This window comes from Protopterus annectens, chromosome 17.part0 (genome assembly GCF_019279795.1).
Source record: "Protopterus annectens isolate FY-2018-M chromosome 17.part0, PAN1.0, whole genome shotgun sequence".
Classification (NCBI taxonomy): domain Eukaryota; kingdom Metazoa; phylum Chordata; order Ceratodontiformes; family Protopteridae; genus Protopterus; species Protopterus annectens.
In genome coordinates, this window is record NC_056751.1 from 807,844,272 (window position 1) to 807,865,313 (window position 21,042).

General features: G+C 40.2%; 1 protein-coding gene across 3 annotated transcripts in view; it reads right to left on the reverse strand.

The window, feature by feature from the left end:
* LOC122791789 (intelectin-1a-like) overlaps positions 1-21,042 on the reverse strand; it is a 574,372-nt gene that overhangs the window by 155,032 nt on the left and 398,298 nt on the right. The window lies entirely within an intron of this gene.

A 21,042-nucleotide genomic window follows, 5' to 3' on the forward strand; every position in this document is an offset into this window, starting at 1 on the left:
ATTTAAGCCAACATTCTTAGAGTGTATGATACTATAAGACATTTTCTTCCTATGTTGCTGTCACAATATGAGTAACTGAGGCATCAATCTTAGGATGACTTGTTACAATATTCATCAGTGACACACACAGGATCAATAAAACTACAGATGTTTTTCAATATGCAGACAATTCATCTCTTACAAGAACTAAAATAAATCACACAGCAATCTTTTAATTCAATAAAACTATGGGCACAGTAATCTCAGTTAATAAAGAATCCTCCCCCACCCAAAAAATATCATATTTGCAACCGCCAGTCCATTAAAAGGTACAACAAACATCACCTCTTAACAACACACCCACAGATAAAGTTTCTGAAACAAAATTGTTAGGAGTTACTATGGCCATAATCTAACATTTGATTGCCATATTGACTACATAGTTAATGAAATCAACCAAAAGCTACTACTAGGTTTCCTGTACATGTAATCTATTATTGCCAATATTCAAAAAAGTTAACTTGGAACAATGCTATAATAAAACAGCTAAATTTGCAGCCAAACCATCCAAACAAGTCTCACTACTGTAAAGCTCTAAAGAAAACTGAATGCAACAAACTACAGCTTTTTCTTAGATACTTTCAACTGAAGGTAGTCCATAACATTGTTTATAAATCTGAAGAAAACCCAGCCATTAAAAAAATCTGATCCAAGCCCTTATACCTCCTCTGTCTCTTTGGTTTCCAAATCAAAATCTAACATCTCTTGAAAATCTAATAATCATTTTGATGACTCACTGTACTCTGTATGTGTGGCAAAAAATATGTAACACATTTCCTCTCAATGTACATTTACAGAGAAATCACAAACTGCTGTTAAAGAACACACTTTTCTTTATTTAAACTATTATACGGTAAAACAATGCATGCAGTGCATAACACTGATTCTGGCTTCTTTTATTTGTAAATATTGCAATATCTTCCATTATTCTACACTGTATATTACACTGCAGTCTCAGTCTTTAACTTGTACAGTGTATACTGCACAGTTGTAACACTGATGTCAGCTGTATAGTGTTTCTACACCAGCACATTACGGATGTCAATAACTATATAGTTTGATTCTAAATGTGTACACCATTATGTAACTTTGTTTATTATGCAACTTGGTTATGGGGCTTTTCTCCCCAGACCTCACCAGAAAAGGGGCCTTGAGCCCAAACAGACTATCCTAGTTAACAGATGGAAATTAATGAATAAATAAACAGCTACCTGTAACTGGTAATGTACTTGGTGCTATTTATAAGTGCACAGGAAACAGTCAAGATGTTAAGATGAAATAACCCCAAGACTGAAGCACAATAAGCTATTTTTGGTTAGTTATCTATACAGAAGTGGGTTAATGTGTGTTTCTAAAGAGTAGCTAGCATATTATGTTGTTACAGTGAATACGTCACAGTACTTAAAGGGCTACCATGGGATTCTATTATTAAATGCTCAACTTCTCTGTCCTATGTCTCCCTATTTACCATCTCTGCTATGAATAAACAACAATACAGCATTTAAGATATTTTAAATCAACTGTTTCTCTCCACTAGAAAAGTATCTTTCCATACTGTGGTGGTTTCACTTTCAAAAAACTTTTATCCCATTGTGGAAAAGCTTGCTGCAGTCTCCAATTAATTGAGGTCATCAAGGCCAATGAATACAGGTAGTTTTCTGGCCAATTTCCTCCCCAAAATGACATCACCACAACTGTCCTAAAAATGCATCCATGTTGTGATGTCACAGCTCCCTGGTCCTTCTTCTACCCATACAAAAAGCAAAGGCTACAACAAGGAAACAGTACATGACTCAAGTCTCCTGCTGTGAGCTGTCAATCACAGCAGGTAACAGCTCAAATTACCCTTGGCACTTTGACAGCTAGGGAAGTTAGGTGTGACGGGGGATGGGAGATGAGTCGAAGTAGTAAATTCAGGCTTTACAAAAGACTGCAATTTAGCCATTCTAAAAAGAAGCAGCAGTAAAAAGCACTTTAAAAGTCTGTGCGGTAGCATTTGCACTGTTTGTGTTTTAAGTAGTCACTGGACAGCATGAAATGTTACTTAAAACTGACTGAAAGACAGCAGTGTATGCATGTAAAAATCAATGCAGTGACAGGAGCTTTAGGAAGAAAGAGGCCTGCATGATTTATTTACAGACAAGCACTAGATTGTGGGATACTTAGAGACAGACTAAACAATCAGGATCACTTAAAATTGCTAGAGTCCATGTGGTCAGACTCAGAAATTATGTATAAAAATATTTAAAAAAACTGTAAATAGTCCCAGAGTGGAGTTAAAATGTAGGAAACACCAAACCATGATGAAATAAACATGTTTTTTCAGTATGTAGGTGTGGTTCTCTTTTAACTTTACTGTAGCACTTCTTGCCATTTTTATTTTTCCTTGAATGTGCTATTCTGCCTTTTTCAGCATGTGAACCAAATGAAAAAAGAAAGACGTGTGAGTGAGACTGGATTCCTGGCAATGAAATGATAATATTTTCTGAGACTAGTAGCCCTAATTATCCTGAGAGCTGTGTATGTAAACAGTGTCTCTTTTGAAGTAGAAAGTATTGCATTATCTGTTAAAAGTTATAGCAAGTTCAGACATTTCTAGGTATGATTTGCCAAGGACAGTGGCAAAAGTTACTACTATCACTCCTCCAGAAAAGGTGCATCTGTCATTCCTTTCTAACTGCTATCTTCAAGCTCTGCTGAAACTAACTTAAGTGGATTGTTATCTTATGGTGCTGGGTATGCTATTACATTGCCTGACATCACTGATGACAAATGCTTTACAGACATACTAGAGGCTATGCCTCAATACAGGAGGGTGGAGGGTACGACTACTGTATCAGGAGTGCAGTTTTGAAATTTGTGTGTGCAATTCATTACCTTAAAGCTTAATGTGCACGTCATAAGGAGCAAGTACTTTTACATGGGAGTCATCTGAGTCCATCAAGAGTGGTGTAGAGGTGCTATTTGCTAGTGACTTTTAACACAGACCTATAGGCTTTATAAAAGAAAGTTTGAAGTCCTTGGGTGTTTGTGGATGATGCAGGTATCAGGAGAGGAAGGGCAAATTCAGTGAGAGGATGAATATTTCCTTATTTAACATAACATATTGACAGCTTCCGTAGACAACTTCAAGGAGAAGAGTTTGTTTTTATCGAGTTTTGTCAAGACAGGAGAATGACTGAATTGCTAGTTGAGCCATAGGCCCAAATAATTGATCTGCATAAAATTTTCCGGTAGCCTAAATGTAAAGGAGCTTATTTTACAGTTCTGTAGAATTTGCTATTCCAGCGGGGGTTCCAAACAGCATGGTTTTAACTTTGTAGAAGACAATATCAAGTTTCTTGTTCTTAAACTAACTGTAGGTGAATAAGAGATTATTGCCAAGTAATAAACACATTAGGTCTGTAGGGAAGTTTGTAGTGCCTTGCTTTGCTGATATGTACAATGTTGTGTAGTGTTGTTGAATTCTGGTTAGGTCAGCTGTTATGTCCCGTATGCTTTTGTAATATGTTAGGGATGACTCTGATGTCAGGTGACTTATAGTATACAAAATAGGTGAGTATTTTCGTTAAAATGCTACTTTTCTCTTAACAACAAGTTAAGTAGGTAGGAGGGCTTCTACAATGAGAATTCTCTGTAGTTGATTGGTTAATAGTAATTAAAGTTGCACGCGCTTGTCAAATTCTGGTTAATGTCTAGCTGGACAGCTAACCATTTAATAGTAAGGATTTCAAGGTCTGTTCCCAAGGACTGTTTGAAGTGGTAGAGTTCACTGAAGGTGGATCTATCCTATCAGACTACTGTTGTGGCTTTGGAGAGACGTGGCCATGAAGGAGACAATGTTCCTGACTGTAACAAGCGTGATAAGAAATGGATGTACATCAGTCCAGTATGAAGCCTGAGGTAATTTCTAGTTGCATACTGACCAACGATACACTTAGATTCACAGTCAGTTTCAGCAAGGTTATATTTCTAGTGCAGTATATTTTTCTTTGATATAGAATTTAAAAGAAGTATTATACCACCTTAGCTTTATCTTGACCAAGTAAGAATTGGGGCAAGGTAAGAATTTTCTTTATGCCACAGCTCTGTAATACCTACAGTATCAATTGGGTACCAGGTTTCCAGAGAAATGAGTTTCTTCTAAGTGACCTAGGGCTTCCATAACCATATCAGGTGTAATTATACCCATACCTTGCATGGAATGCTGCAGATGGCAATGGCTGGTCCAGAGCTGGTGCCAAGAATTCTTTAACAAAAGATCTGTCAGTATTTTGAGTCTTTATAATGTAACTGGAGGGATTTTTTTTTTCATTTATCTCAATTTCTGTTAGAACTGTGAGTCCTTTTAATATAAGGAGCATAATAGTGGTGCTGCATGCACTAATTAAAGGATTTTGAATGATCTCTATTATTAATAAGATCATTTTGTGCTTAAAAAATGGGTGGCAAGAAATTCACCTTGACAGCAAAGTTCAATAGATCAATTTCTTGACACACACACATATATATATATATAGAGAGAGAGAGAGAGAGAAGAGAGAGAGTGCAGTGGTGCAGTGATTAACGTTGTTGCCTCACAGCAAGAGGTTCTCTGGTTCAATTCTCAGCTGGGATGCCTTCTGTGTGGAGTATGCATGTCCTACCTGCATTCATGTGGGTTTCCTCTGGGTGCTCCAGTTTCCTCCCACGTTACAAAGATATGCATCTGGAGCACTTCTCCCAGGGCCTCCGCTGAAAATTGTCTCGTTCCAATTTGGGCTTTCCCAGTAAACAAATGTTAAATAAATAAATAAATAAAAATTTCAAGTACACATGACAAATGGGTGTCATTAGACAGCTGATCATAATTATGTATAATACACGGGGAGCTCTGGCTGCACAGATGTGATGATAGCATCCACTTAAAAAAACATTGTGTGCAATTCAAGATGTATAACATCTTTTAAAGTGGTGTATCTTACTTCTAATTGTCAGTTGTGAGGCAGTACGAGGTGTGTTACAGCTTTTAAAACTGCTAGGTCTTTCCAGTGCAGCTCTGTAGTGACTGCCATCTACGCAGCAGCACAAGGCTTGCTTACTTTTATAACAGTGAGGTTCATGCATAACAAACTGTGTAAAGCATGATTGTTATAGCTAGATACCCACATATAAATCTGACAATGACAAACTAATTTTTTCTTTAGTTTTTATAGAATAATCTGATTAGTGCATATATTGCTATATCATTGGGATGTAGATGTGTAGCTTGCTACAAGCGGGGCTTGAGGAGTAAAGTCCCTCTCTCAATATATATATATATATATATATATATATATATATATATATATATATATATATATATAGATAGATATATATAAAATATATATATTGCATATTTGGCTAAATCAATGTTTGATCAGTCTTTTTGATCAATAATCCAATAATCACTTTGGTCAAATGCACTTTGTTCAACCACCCTATTTCCACACACAAACATTTAAATTGGGATTGTAATGCTTCCTATAAAAACACTCCACCACCAAGGCAGCACAAATACAAAACCAAAAAACACACAAGAGACTGGAGAAACGGTCACCATCCAAATTTACTATGCTTCCTAGTACTTCGGCATCAAGCCTTCCAGGGAATGATTCATTATAAGGATAGTGTAAGGTTAAATACAGTTCACTAAGACAATTAATCAATTGATCAATTAGTGAGTCATGGTGATACAATTTTACTATGCTTCCTAGTACTTCGGCATCAAGCCTTCCAGGGAATGATTCATTATAAGAATAGTGTAAGGTTAAATACAATTCACTAAGACAATGAATCAATTGATCAATTAGTGAGTCATGGTGATACAAATGCATGACAACCAAACAGTTAAACTAACAAATATATACTTAACAAACAACATCTATTGAACCTGAATAATATTTTTCCAAAGAATTGATATAATGACATTTACAATACATTTTATAAATAATACATAACAATAATACATAATTCTATACATGTAAATCCAATTCCATATTAAGACCATTAGGCCATAAGGTTCCAAAATTAATAATATACCTACTTTCCATTCTAAGGAGAGTATGCTCATAGTCAACACCCTGTACTGCATAAGGCTTATTCAATACAGTAAAACATAAACCACTAGTGTTGCCATTATGGACAGCATGAAAGTGTTGGGCTGCAGGGTTATTCAGCCTCACATTTCTCACATCCCCTAGATGTTCCATAATCCTTTTAACCATCCTTCTAGTTTGACCAGTGTACCATCCTATAAGCTGACACTTACATCCAATGGCATAAACAACACCACTGCTACTACAATTGTAGGACCCTAAGGCCTTAAACATTCTTCCATTAATCGAACTCCCTGAGATGTTACTATTGTAATGCTTCCCCAACACAAGAAACACCTTTTGGCACAGAGCAATATACTATCTTGCCTTACTGATAAATAAGGGGTCTGCTATAACTGTCTGCAATTAGATTCATCAAATGCAGTCAACAAATCTTCCTGGTCATGAAACTTGTATAAGCAAGGGGAATATGCACCATGCACCACAAAATAAATATGACAAACCAACAAGGTCATATCTCCACATAGTATGGTATGATTTTCATTGTCTTCAAGATTTGAAGAATCCTTTTTCTGTTGAAATCTTTCTGCAAACACTTATTGTGCTGTTATAAATAAGCTTCTGTTTCTTGACTTTTGCCCCTCCCTCCCTTCCTCTTTCTCACACACCTTGAAAGAATTGTATCCACAAGAACTACTGAGGTCATCAGCGCAGTCTAAACACAGTTCATTCTTTACCATAAGCTGTATAGTTCTTCCAAATATTACTCAATAACAGACCCAGAGCAAACTGAATGGTGTCTTTCTTACACTCTTTGTACATAATAATCTCAAATCTTTTATTTCTGAGTTACAGTACTTCCTCCCTTGTTCCTTCTGTTATTGTTTATCAGCTCCCCAAGATCTCTTAATTCATTCACTTTTTAAGGACTACCCTTCTCTACCCTACCTCTTCTAGGACATGCGTCTGTAAAATAACTAGAAAACTCTATAATGTAAATTACATATGTAGTAACAGCACTGCTATAGGCAACAATATAACTATATGAGGGATAGTAACTTCTTAATTTCAGTAGACATTAGGTAAATAGTTTAAGCAGCATTTAAATCAATAGCTGATCCCCTGAACTAAGTACAGCATCACCTACATTCAGTTATGTGACCCATTAAGTAGAAATGATTAGCTCTTCTATCATTGAGTTCTCTGCAAAGGCCAAGCATAAAGATTTTAATTACATTGTATTTTCGTGATGTTCTAATCCTCAGCCTGTTCCTGAGAGTGGTCCAGTTATGCACCAGCTCACTTGCCCATTTCCAAAATACACAAGTATAAAAGGAATAAAATACAAGTTAGAAATCAAATTCTTCCCATACTGCTTGAACCATACGATTAAATTGCACTGTTTCTCCATTGTCCATCCTTTACTTTGGCCATCAGGGAGAAGAGTTTCACAAAACTTGTTCTGACCAACTAGGACTATTTCCCAGCAGAACTAAGGCAAAATAAATGAATACCAGAAATTTAGAAAAAAAATTACCAGATTATGTTAGCTGTTTTATTAGAAATGGACAGCAAACAGCATTCTTCCAGTAAAGGTGGCACCTTTAGCATATGCCCACAAAACAGAACACAGAATGAAATTAAACAAAACTGCAGTATCCATATATAGGTGTAAATATGAATTGTAGCAAAATTGTGGCATTAATAATGACTAACCAGTCTGTGGAGGCAATTCATTCATTGAGGCATCACTTTATTTACAGAAGGAATAAAAAAGAAAACTCTTCTCTCCATGCATACTTGGAGAAACCAAAACAAAGAAAACATAGTTCATTTTTGTGGCTGTTTTCAGTTCACAAGCTCCCAACTATCCAAAATGTTTTCTCAAAGTTAAACACACTGACTGTGATTCAGAAAGGACTGCAATCCTTTCTGATTTAGAGACAGGCCTAGTGCATTAATTCTACACTGTGTTGGATCACTGCTGTAAGATATCTCCATGGCCATGCTACATGCTAGTGAGGTCCAGGAAACGTTTGCAGTAAGAGATTTATGCAACTCAGCTATTCAGAAAATGGCATAAGTTAGCATGGCTGGTCATGTTAATGAACACAGTCAAAAAGCTGCGGTTTCCCCATTACAGTAAATGTCAGAGACTGTGTAAAAGGTAAGATCAGGTAAGCTTCTATGGAGATGTAGTGGGGAGGGAGGGTGTGCGTGTGTGTGTGTGTGTGTGTGTGTGTGTGTGTGTGTGTGTGTATGTGTGTGTGTTTAAATGCGTGTGTGTGTGTCTTCAAAGGTATAAGAGGTCTCAGGTGACTGAGTGTGTGTCTCTGTGCGTGTGTGTGTGTGTGTGTGTGTGTGTGTGTGTGTGTGTGTGTGTGTGTGTGTGTGTGTGTGTGTGCGCGCACACGCACAGACGGGGGAGTGCTGTCATACTTCTAAACTCTCCTACACTAACAATCAAAGTCTGTAATACTGGGTGGGGGGGCAATAGACACCAGGGATTTTTAAATGTTACTCTAAGTCATGTAAAAAAGTTAATAGAACAACAGGTTTTGCATCACAGAGCCTTTTCTGAGCAATAAGAACTATGGGGAGGAGACTCTAGGTACACTTTGTATATATTACTGAAAGTCACATAAAATGTTAATGAAGAAACAGGGTTTGCATCACAAGCCACAATTTGAACAATAATAATTATAAACTGTAGGGGATATCATAGAATGATTGTCGGAGAATACCCAGATCCCTTTGTATTCTAAATCCAACTGATGATTTATTTTATTTTATTTATTTATCCTTTGTTGATTGGGCTAATCCCACTAAGCTATCATGGGTCTATATCACATAGCTGAACTGTCATAAGTTCGACTATGTAAATATCGAACCTGGAAGTTCGAAATGCAAGAACTTCGAACACTGAGAACAGCAATATTTTCCAGGGAAAAAAAATCGCTGTTCCAGTACAAAACAAAAAAACACATGAACACTTCAGACCGTTCCTAATGTGGGGGGGTGTTGCCCCCCACAACCCCCAATGTGGGAGGCTGTGCCCCCCACACCCCCCTACTTAAATATACCAACTCAGAGATCACACCACAGTGGAGAAAATAGCAAAGCCACGGAAACAACGGTCTTCTGCGGCTTCACTATTTTTACATTTCGAACTTCCCAGTTCGATGTTTCGGCATTCAGACAATTGTGTGTTCAAACTTAGAATCTCCACTATCATCATCATAAAAAGTTCCACTCCAAGAAAAAAATGGTGCAAGGCTTTTAATACAGATCATAAAACATCTTTATTTTCCTTGTTGATGGATATGAAATGTTGATGTCTGGTACTATTGACTAATTATAATGGTCTGTGAGTTACAAGGGATAGAGCTGGTATAAGAGGCAAAATCAGGGAAGTTCTATAAAATGCAGTAAAACAAAGTCACTCTGGTGAAAGTATATAAAAACAAGTTCTTTAATAAAATGAAATAAAACATCTCCCAAGATTCATAAAGATCTATGCAATCCTCCTGTGTGACCTATAGTCTCTGGTGGAGGATAGATAACTGAGCCAGCCTCCATTTTTGTTGAATGAAAGCTAAAAATAGTGACATTAAGAGCCCCTACTGTTCTAAAGGATATGCCACAATTTCTAAAGTCACTACATAATTATGAGACATTGAAAGCAAATAATTTAGTGATGGTAACTATGGATGTTAGCTTCTTTACCGTGATTCCTAACAATGATGGTATAGGATCTGTATGTCAGTTTCTCCTACAAGACAATACCTATAAAATTTACATTATTTCTCTGATATGTACATTATTGGAATTATTTATTTATTATTTTTCTTAACATTTATTTTACCAGGATAAGTCTAACTGGACATCATGTGTCCTTTTTCAGTGGAGTCGTGGGGAGAAAAGCTCCAAAGAAATAAGTGTACATACATGCTTTAGATAACAATAAAACTGGCATACAAGATAAGAGAAACAATGAAATACAAAAAAACAATTATGTAGAACAATAAGATACTCAGATGTAGTACCATTATTTACAATATATACAAAAAGTACATTTCAGGTGAAAGTATAGTGTATGCATTAAAGGCTTCAACTGGTCACTTACATATGAAAAAGTGGGTCTTCAAGGTGGGTCTTTGCAGCTGCAGAGAGGGTTGGTATTGAGGTGTAATTTAAGAAGGCCTTTGAAGGTGCCTGTGTAACTTTGTAGCCTGAGTTCAGGTGGGAGGGTGTTCGGGTGGGTGGGGTACTGGAAAACAACATCTTTATTTTTGGGAATGAATACTATTGGCAGGATTGGGGTATAGCTATGGGCACCCCATGTGCCCATAGCTACTCTAACATTGTGATGGCATATTGGGAAGGGCAACATGTCTTTTATGAAATTAATAGATGGAGGATATTTATTCCATCCTATAAAAGATTTGTTGATGATATATTTTTCCTCTGGACAGGTAGTGAAGATCAACTTCTTGACTTTACTAACTACCTCAGATCAACAACTACTTTTTTGGATTTTGAATGTAGGAACTCTAAGGACACGGTGTTACAGGCATCCCCCTCAGAAGAGATTCACGTCGGGTATCCGTCAAGTTCTGCTCCTGCTGCAGAACACACAGAAGGTCGGCTAGCTGTACAGAAGGGCGTCCCAGTAATACCTTCAGCCGACGATGCCATGCCTCCACCTGGTTGTTAGTATGCGGGAAGTCCATTTCTGAGACATCGGATACATTCCAAAACCGCAAAGGGTATGACAATGGCATTCGTGTCTGTACTGAACAGCAGGATGCATACTTGCGTGGTCGGCCTCGTACATAATGATGGTCTAGAAATATGTCAGTTGGCTGAGCACATTTCGGTAAGGAAGCCACAATGTCCAGAAATGCAGGGACAACATCATCCAATTGTAGGAATGCCAACGCTATTAGCTTGCAGATGGCAATGGAGAAAGCAGTGTCCGTGCCATAGAGGGCGACAAAGGGGTGATGCAGTGTTAGGTGTAAACATGCCAACCTGGTAAAGCATGGAATACTAACCCAGTAGCAGGAAATATAGTAGCAGTAACCCATCTCCCACTCCACATCAGTGTAAGTCATGCAGGTCTTGCCAAACCCGTCCAGTTGTCCGTGCAACAGGAGTGTAGACAAGTATACAGTCCCATGTAGGCAGACAAGGGTGCAACACAGAGGTACCTCCCTATGTAACATCTGCCACTGAAACTGGGACTGGGCCCTACACCCTTATTGGCCAGCAGCAACAACTGGGAGTTAAAGGGGGCCAGTGCAGTACACTCAGAACCTGTGCTGCAATTAGGCTTTGTGGACACCTACCAGATTACAAGCATATGGCAACTCCAGGGCTGTGTTAACTGCAGACATTGAAACCATAGCGGAGAGGCAGTCAGAGACAGGTGGAGTGCACAAAGCTGCACAGGGCCACTGTGACAGTCAGTGCTAATACACATGGTACAAGACAAGGAGGTGTAAAGTGAGTAACCCACTGTCTGGAAGGGCCTTGCTCGAAGGCTGGTTGTATATCCCATACCAAGCTAGACTGGCTGTGATGGATTCTGAGAGGCCATCAACAAGTGCTGCTACCATGCTGGAATCTATATATCTGTATAGCCCCGGTCTGCTTGGCAACAGATACAGCACAGTGCCCAGCCAACGTGGCAAACTAATGCTAGTGGTGGAGGGGTACCTCTACCATTTGGAACATGAGGCAACACCAAAACGGTACTGGGCATGTATCGAGCAGAGAGTAAAGGCATGCAGAGGATGTGCCATCACTGTTCGCCAGGAAGAGGGTGAAGAATTGCTAAAATCGCTGCCACACCAGCACTGCCCAGATGCAACAATGACCCAAGTGGCTACACTGCGAGCAGAACTGCGGCAGAGGGCGGTAACTGGTAATGAGTTGCCAAGCTTGGTAATGAAGAGTGTCCTAGGCACAGCAGATGACAACGTACTACAGAAGATGCCTCGTCGTGCAACCCTTTGATGAAGCATTACCAGAGTACGGCAGCGGGCACGGGCATCCATGGCTACACCTCCAGCAACACTTGCAGATATTGATGTCAGCCAGTATCCACTCCATAGTGGCAGCTTCATCCTCCATAGAAGGTCGGATATGGATGGTACAGCTTCCTTGGTACTACTTACTACCACACAGAACTTGACCGACCTGTGCAGGTCCGACATCATTTTTGGTGATGACACCTTTCCCACACGGGCTGATATATGTCACCAGCTATATACATTACATGGCTGTATTGGCACCCCCACCTCAACAAGGATTGTACCCCTGGTGTACTGTCTCATGACACGGAAGTCGGAGTCTGCATACACCACTTTGTGGGAGGTACTGAAGGGTATGGCTGCTGAACAGGGATGCACCTTGTCTCCACAGTATATTATGACTGATTTTGAGAAGGCAGCAATTCATGCCAGCCAGAAGGCATTCCCTAGGAGTATTCTGAAGGGATGCCTATTCCATTTTGCACAGATCATCTGGCGCCAGATCCAGCATCACCACCTTGTCGCCCTCTATGGCACGGACACTGCTTTCTCCATTGCCATCCGCAAGCTAATAGCGTTGGCATTCCTACAATTGGATGATGTTGTCTCTGCATTTCTGGACATTGTGGCTTCCTTACCGGAATGTGCTCAGCCAATTGACATATTTCTAGACCATCATTATGTACGAGGCCAACCACGCAAGTATGCATCCCGCTGTTCAGTACAGACACGAATGCCATCGTCATACCCTTTGCAGTTTTGGAATGTATATGATGTCTCACAAATGGACTTCCCGCGTACTAACAACCAGGTGGAGGCATGGCATCGTCGGCTGAAGGTATTACTGGGACACCCTTCTGTACAGCTAGCCGACCTTCTGTGTGTTCTGCAGCAGCAGCAGAACTTGACGGATACCCGACGTGAATCTCTTCTGAGGGGGATGCCTGTAACACCGCGTAGGAAGGCTATTGTAGTAAGGGAGCGTCGCCTAAAGCACATCTTACAACATAAGTGTGACTACAGTGATGTGCAGGATTTCCTCCATGCTGTGGCACATTTCTACAAGTTGTGATACTGTTTGAGTTTAGTACGCACCAAGCACTACACACATCACATTGCATATTCAATTAATAAAGGCTTTGCCCATAGCACACAGGTTCCATGGTACCACTTTCCTGCCCACGTGGCATGCTATGCCAGCCACATTTTCGACTAACTGTTGCACATGGTGGCTTCTAAGGGGGTGCACAATGTATCACTGTGGGGTTTGTATGTGCCACCTGTGGTTAGGGTGTAGGGGTTCCCTCAATTCTGACAGGGAATTGTCCACAGTCCTTTGTCACTGCAGCTAATTTGTCATCCTGCCATGTGTCCACATCCAGCTGTCTCACAGGTGGGTGTCACACCGCCTAGGTGTCTGAATCTACATTTGGCGCTTCAAAAATGGTAGGTATAGTAGGAGAGATGATGTTTAAATAATTATAAGTGTTGATATCTATTCTATTTTCAAGAAACATGTCATTGAGTGTCATATGTATCCTTCTATAAGCTATATTTAATTCATTTTTACTGACCTCCTGATATGTATCCGTATTCAAAATACTGAACATTTTTTCATTATAGTCAAATGCATCCAAAATCATCAATCCCCCTCCCTTATCCGGCTTCATTATTCTTAATGACTGCTGCATAAGGAATAACAAATTATCCCTTTCATCTATTGTTAAATTGTCATTACCATACTTTCTATTGTTGTTGAATATATGTCTAATATCAAGTTCACACATTTTTTCATATATTAACAGCAATGGATGCAATGGAGGGTTGAATGTGCTATGGATATGTAATGAACCTTGAGGGTAGTCACCTGCATCAGTATTATCACCAAAAAAAGTTTAAAATTAAGCTTTCTTAGAAATAACTTAAGGTCAATTAATTCTTCTGCTAAATTAGGCCATCTTACTGGTATAAAGGTAAACCCTTTACTTAATACATCAACCATCCCTCCATCAATATTGGTTCCAGAAAAATTATATACTTTAAAGTCCTTCATAGTGTTATACACAATCACTGGTGCATTGCAAGTTGATTAACAACATTATTAGGCTCTGTGACACTAACATCAAATAAAATGTCCTCAAATGAAACATTAACTCTATAATGTTTTAGGTTTAGATACTCAATGTACAACAAGACTGTGTGATAGTTTAAGAGAAGTTACTGTACTTGGCCATTTTTTTTACTTCTTTTTGCTAAGTAATCTTAGTAACTGTTAAGATAATCATTCTTTTACTGTTTCATAAACTGTTACATATGAAAGAAGACATGGACACTGACAACCAATGTAGAATTAAAGCTTGTTTTCTATTTTATTAGACTCAACCTCTCCAGTATCTTATTACTTTATAAAGAGCCATTTTCATAATGGTACTGGCATCTTAGGTAACAAGAAATAAATGACAGCACAATGACTTCCTGGTAGTCTTTCTGTTCATTTAACCAAATAAATGCACTAGGTACGGCTGCCCCTGTTCAGGCGTAACTTGGACATACTAGTTAAATGACCTTAGTTGGTAAATTGAAACTGAAAGAATCAAATCTTAGGCTAGAGGACAACCTTGTTAGCAGCTTACAACCTCAAACCGCTGTACTAAACTGGCTTTTGCTTTATAAGTATGTGTTGCTTTTAATACTAAAGGTCGCCTTATTCTGAAGAACATTATCCTCATTTTTAATATTTTTAATACAGATGTTACAGTAGACATAGCCCCTATTTATTCGGTCTTTGCTTCTATGTTCTCTTGTTTCAATTTGTCAGCAAAATATGAGATTCTTTTCTGTCTCAACTTTTGCAAACTGTCATCAGTAATTCATTGTCTGAGACATTAATTCAGAACTTTCCTTATGTGACTTTCTTACATTTTCTCCTGGCATGGTAGTTCCTTTTACCAGGCCTTTTCTTCTACTGAGGAGAAAGGTTAATACACACAGAATTTATAGTGACTCACTAAATCATACACTCAGGCTTTTGTCATCAATTGCATTTTCATTTTTCTGCAAGTACATTCTCATATGAGTCTTTTAGCTCTGACGCTATACACTGGGCACAGCTCTAGCACTTTCAGACCCACGTGACAGGTTTGTGGCAACCCCGTGTTGCTGTTGCTAGTTTCTCTACTTAATCAACTGGATGGGTCTCTGTTTTAGAATGAATAATGCATTTTTTTGCATTTTTGTTCTTATTCCGTTTCGTATCACTTTCACCTGCAGATAGCCATACAATCCTCTGTCACAGCCACATGTCAAAATCCTCAGCCAGGTGCAAGCTTTCCCTGATGACTGGCTGTATCATCAGTTGTCCATGAGAATGCTGTCATGCTAGGAATTCCTCCAGTAGCAAATTTCATCTGATAGATAAAGATGCTTACCTTGTACATGGTCTCAGATTTCCACCAATAGCAAGAAAAGGATCCTCTTGTGACAAAAGATCAGTGCTCCTGTCCAAGCCAAGGCAAACTGAGTAGAAGTCTTTCATTTTTCTTTCTGTTTTTTTTTTTCCCCGTGCAGCATGACACTTTAAGCATAATAATGGTCTTTCCTAATTGCCCATACTGACAGACATATCGCTGACTACAAACAAAGGCCATGGTGGTCCCAGTGGATGTTTCATGACATCCCCCCAAGAACACAGTTGGTTACGGCAATCAGTCCTCCATGATGCAGCTAACTCTCCAGTTGATCAAATCCATTCCCGAATTTCAGTCATTTGCATCACATACAGAAATCTAGTCTTTGTGCGGAGCACTAAACTGAGTAAGATATATGCTTTAATAACTGTTGTATTTAGTATATAGACCAGGCACAGCAATTTGTCCCTTAACTGCAATCTGATTGGTAGTGGTGGAATAATTAAATTACATGTAAACAGTGTCAGGTGTTAGAAGTATAATTTTTGTCTGTCTTGGCCTGACCTGTCAGCCAATGTAACCACATAAAGTACAGTTGTGTACACCTACCGTAAATGTAGATGTTCAAGTGTCTTCACTGTTGCAGTCATGACTGTAGGGTTCTCCCCTGCTGGCAGGCAATGCTCGGTCAGCCAGAATCCCAAAGTCTGGGTCTGGCGTCGGCTGTTCAACCATGCTCCCTGACGTCAGAGCACCAGGAGTACAAAGCTGACAGCCGACGCCATCTTCTCCAGTTTTTCTTGCCCCAGATGTCAGGAGTCCCAAAATGAGAAAGGTCCCATATCCTTTGCAAATACACCTCAGAAGAATGGTGAAAAAAGGAACCACACAAAAGTAAAAATAAGAGGGGACAGGAGGGAGGGAAACCCAGACTGCAACAGTGAAGACACTCGAACATCTACATTTATGGTAGGTGTACACAACTGTACTATGTTCATCGTGTTTCACTGCTGCAGTCATGACTGTAGGGTAGAATCCCAAAGCTGAAAGAAGGGGAGGTGGTCATAAAGAAGAAGGGGTGGCTAAAAGGCCCTGCAAGACTGCAGAGGCAAAGCCTGCCCTAGACATAGAGTAGAGAGGTAGATTGTAGTGCTTAGAAAAAGTATGCACTGAACACCAAGTTGCAGCTTCCAAAATGTCTTTGGTAGGAAGTCCCCTGAGGAAGGCCACAGAAGTGGCAGCAGCTCTGGTGGAATGAGTCCGTATACTCCCTGGGATTTGCTTTCCATGGTGTGAATAACAAAATCTGATTCCATGAGCAATCCATTTAGAAATGGTCTGTTTTGAAATGGCTTTACCTTGGGAACTTGAAGCATAAGAAACAAACAATTGTTCTGATTTTCTGATGTCCTTGGTTCTGTCCAGGTCAAAACGTAGTTGTCTGTGTACACCCAAGGAATGTAAGATCCTTTCCCCTTTATTTTGAGGAGTGGGGAAAAAAGTTGGCAAGTGGATAGTTTGATTTAAAGCCACTTTGGAAACCACCTTAGGTATGAAGGTAGGATTAGTCCTCAAAGACACCCTGTCTTGATGAAAAATAATATAAGGTTCCACATCCATAAGAGCTTGTAACTCTGAAACTCTCCTGGCAGAGGTTAGGGCTAACAGGATGGCTGTCTTCCAAGATAAAAACTTGATGTCAGAAGAGGCAGCAGGCTCAAAAGGAGGCAAGGTTAGTTTTTCCAAAACGTAGTTGAGATCCCAAGCAGGAATGGGAGGAGATCTAGGAGGTCTTAAGTTCTTAGCTCCTCTGAGAAACTGTCTCATGAGCTGGTGGGAAAAGATTGGAGGGTCTGTATTATAATGAGCAGAAATAGCAGAGGCATGTATCTTAATGGAAGAGAAAGAGAGACCCTTATGTAAGAGATCTGTCAAGTAAAGTAAAATTAAAGGAATGTTCGGAAGAAGAGGATCAGAATCCTGAGCCTGCATCCAGGAACAAAATCTTTTCCATTTTCCTGCATAAGATTTTCTAGTGCTAGGACGTCTGGCTTCTAAAATGACATCCATAACCTGCTTGGGTAGGAAAGAAGAAATCAAAGGCCCTGGATTAACCAGGCCGCCAGGCTGAGAGTTCTGACATGAGAGTGTAGAACCTGATCCTGATGTTGTGACAGAAGGTTCGGAGACTGAGGTAAAACCCAAGGGGGCTCCAGACAAAGGTTTTTTAGAGTTGGGTACCAAAACTGTCGAGGCCAATTTGGGGCCAGCGAGATTATCATCTTGGGCTTGTCCTGTTTTATCTTTAATAATACCCGTGGAAGAACAGGAAGAGGCAGAAAGGCATATCCTGAGAGGTTCCTCCAACTGAATGATAGGGCATCCACTTTCCAAGCTTCTTTGTGGAAAGTCCTGGTGCAAAAGTTCTGTAGTTGATGATTGAGATGGGATGCAAAGAGGTCTACATGAGGACATCCCCAGACTGCTGTTATCATCCTGAATATTTTGGTGTCCAGCATCCACTCGTGTGGATCCGAAAGGTTTCTGCTCAGACTGTCTGCCAGGAAGTTTTGCTTCCCTGGTAGAAACTGAGCTTGAAGGTCCAGATTGCAAGCTCGAGCTATGTTCCATATATCCATGGCTAGTCTGCAAAGGGGGTAGGATTGAGATCCCCCTTGCTTGTTTATGTACCACATAACTGTGGTGTTGTCTGTCCGTATTAGTAGTTGTAGAAGATTCCTGAAGGCCATTAGAGCTTTCTGAACGGCTAACATTTCCTTTAAATTGATATGCAGGTGCTTCTGATCCTTTGTCCAAAGGCCCTGCAGACAGTTGCCCTGAAAATGGGCTCCCCAAGCATAATCCGAGGCATCCGTGGTTAGAATCTGAGTGGCAGGAGGCAGACAGAAGGGTTTCCCTTTGTTTAGAATACATGCCCTGGACCACCAAAGGAATTCCTTTTGAAGACAAGGCAGGATGGAGATCAGTATGTCTAAACTGTGGCAATGCTGAGACCATACACTTTTTAGGTACCACTGTATTTTCCTCATGTGTAGTCTTGTATATGGTACGAGAAGGATGCAGGAGGCCATGTAACCCAAAGCCTGCCGGAATCTCCTTGCAGATAGCTGAGTTAAAGTTGCCAAGGTTTTAAAGTTGAAGCCAGCTGTAATTGTTTTTCGGATGTCAGAAATGCCATCTGGGTTGTGGTGTTTAGAAGAGCACCCAGAAAAGTTATCTGTTGTGAGGGTATCAAATTTGACTTTTTTATGTTTACAGAGAATCCCAGGAACTTGAGGAGGTTCTGTACAAATTCTAGATGCTGGAGTAAGACATCCTTGCTGTTTGCCTGAATTAGACAATCGTCCAGATAAGGGTAAATTTGAATTCCCTTGAGTCTGCAGTAAGCTACTACTGGAGCCAAGCATTTGGTGAAGACCCTGGGTGCAGTAGACAATCCAAAGGGCAGCGCAGAGAACTGAACGTGCCTCGATCCGGCCTTGAACCTGAGGTATTTTCTGCATTCCTGCCTGATGGAAATGTGTAAATATGCCTCCTTTAAATCCAAAGTTACCATCCATGCATCTTTGGACAGCATTAGAAGTAGCTGCTGTAGAGTAAGCATCTTGAATTTTGGAATCTCTAGAAAGGTGTTCAAGACTGACAGATCCAGAATGGGTCTCCATGAGTTTTGCTTCCTGGGGACTAGAAAGAGCCTTGAGTAAAAACCTTGTCCCATCTCTGAAAGTGGAACCAGTTCTATGGCTTTCATAGCCAAAAGAGCTTTCACCTGGTTTAAGGTCTCTGTCCACTGATGTTTTGGAAGGTCTGGCCATCCGCTTGGCCTTGGCAGGGTAAGAAAATGGAATTTGTAACCTCTTGAAACCACATCCAGAACCCACTTGTCTTGGGTTATATGAGTCCAATTTTGATAAAAAAAGAAAGTTTTCCTCCGAGAGGGGCTTCCAGGCAAGAAGTTCCTGCAGCCCAACAGAGGGAGTCATTGAGTTTGTTTCCTATGAGTTTGTGACCTGTCCTCTCCTCCCCTAGGGGTGGAAGCAGTCCACTGTCTTGGTCTATAAGAAGCTTGTGTTTGAGGCCTTCCTCTGGAGCGTCTATATCTACCCCTCTGAGGCCTGTCTGAAGTGGGAAAGGACCAATTTTTAGAAGACCAATTCCTGCTAAATCTTGGTTGCTGTACTTGTAAGAAATCTTTAACTGTTTGCATGGATTTCGCCTTATCCTCCATCTTTTTAATCACCTCTTCAGCTTTTGATCCAAACAAAACATTATGCTGAACAGGAGCATCCAATAATTTAGCTTTTACTTGTTCTGGCAAATTTTGTTCCTTTAGCCATGCATGCCTTCTAATGACTGTGCCGGAGGCAGCAGCCCTACAAGAAGCCTCCAAGGCATCAAATCCACAGTGTAAACCATGCTTCCCAACTTGTTCAGTGGCATGCAATAAGTCATGTAATTCCTTATCATCTGCACAGGCAGAAATGGAAGTAAGCTTTTGTTTTAAAACAGACAAGAGAAATTGCTGGTATTTCAGCATATGAAACTGACAGTTTAAAGCCCTAATTGATAAAGTAGCAGAAGTGTACACTTTTTTGCCCCATCTTTCTAAAGATCTAGAATCCTTTTCAGTGGGAATGGGATTTTTGGCAGAAGCGGCCTTAACTCCCTTAGGACCCTGAGAAATGGTTTCAGGGTCAGCAGAAGGGTTCTTGTATAAAAACTGGTGGGAATCAGGAACCCTGTAATATCTATCAGGCTTAACAGGAGCAGGAGGAAAAGAGTCGGGGGTTAAGTTAGCCTCCGAAAAAGCATCATCCACAATATCCAAAACAGGAGGAATAGTCAGGGGTCTATGTTGGGGGAGAAGAAGAAAATCCCTTAGTCTTTTCTTAGATTCCAAATACTCCTGTCCTTCACAGTGGAAATGTTCCCTCATTTCATGCAAAGTTTCCCCAAAAGAGAAATCCTCAGTGGGAGAAAGGAATGGATTCCTCAGCATCAGAATCCTCATAAGGAGGGAAAGAATATTCCTGGTCAGAAGAAGAAACTGAAGAAACAGAAGCCTGATCAGAGGAATCATAATAAACATCCTGCCTTGGCCTTTTATCTGGAGCGGGATGTGAACCCCTAATCATAGTAAGTAAATCCTCCGCCATCTTGAGTAACTGTTTCTGTGACTTGGGAGCTAGTTCAGAAGAGGCCTGTGTTGCAGTCTTTGATTTAGAAGGAGTCTTTGCCTTTGTCTTTGGCTTTGCCTTTATTAGAAGCTTAGTAGGCCTGAAAACCCCTTTGGAAGCCGGTACCTGCACAGCGGCTCCAGACCCATCTGAAGGAGCATTGTCCGAAGGTCCTGCAATAGAAATATTCAAAGGCCTGGTTGGCGCCTCATGAGAGTCCGTTTCGGCCATCGGTTCTGAAATGGCCGACAACAGGGGCTGCAAAAGCGCCTCACTGACGACA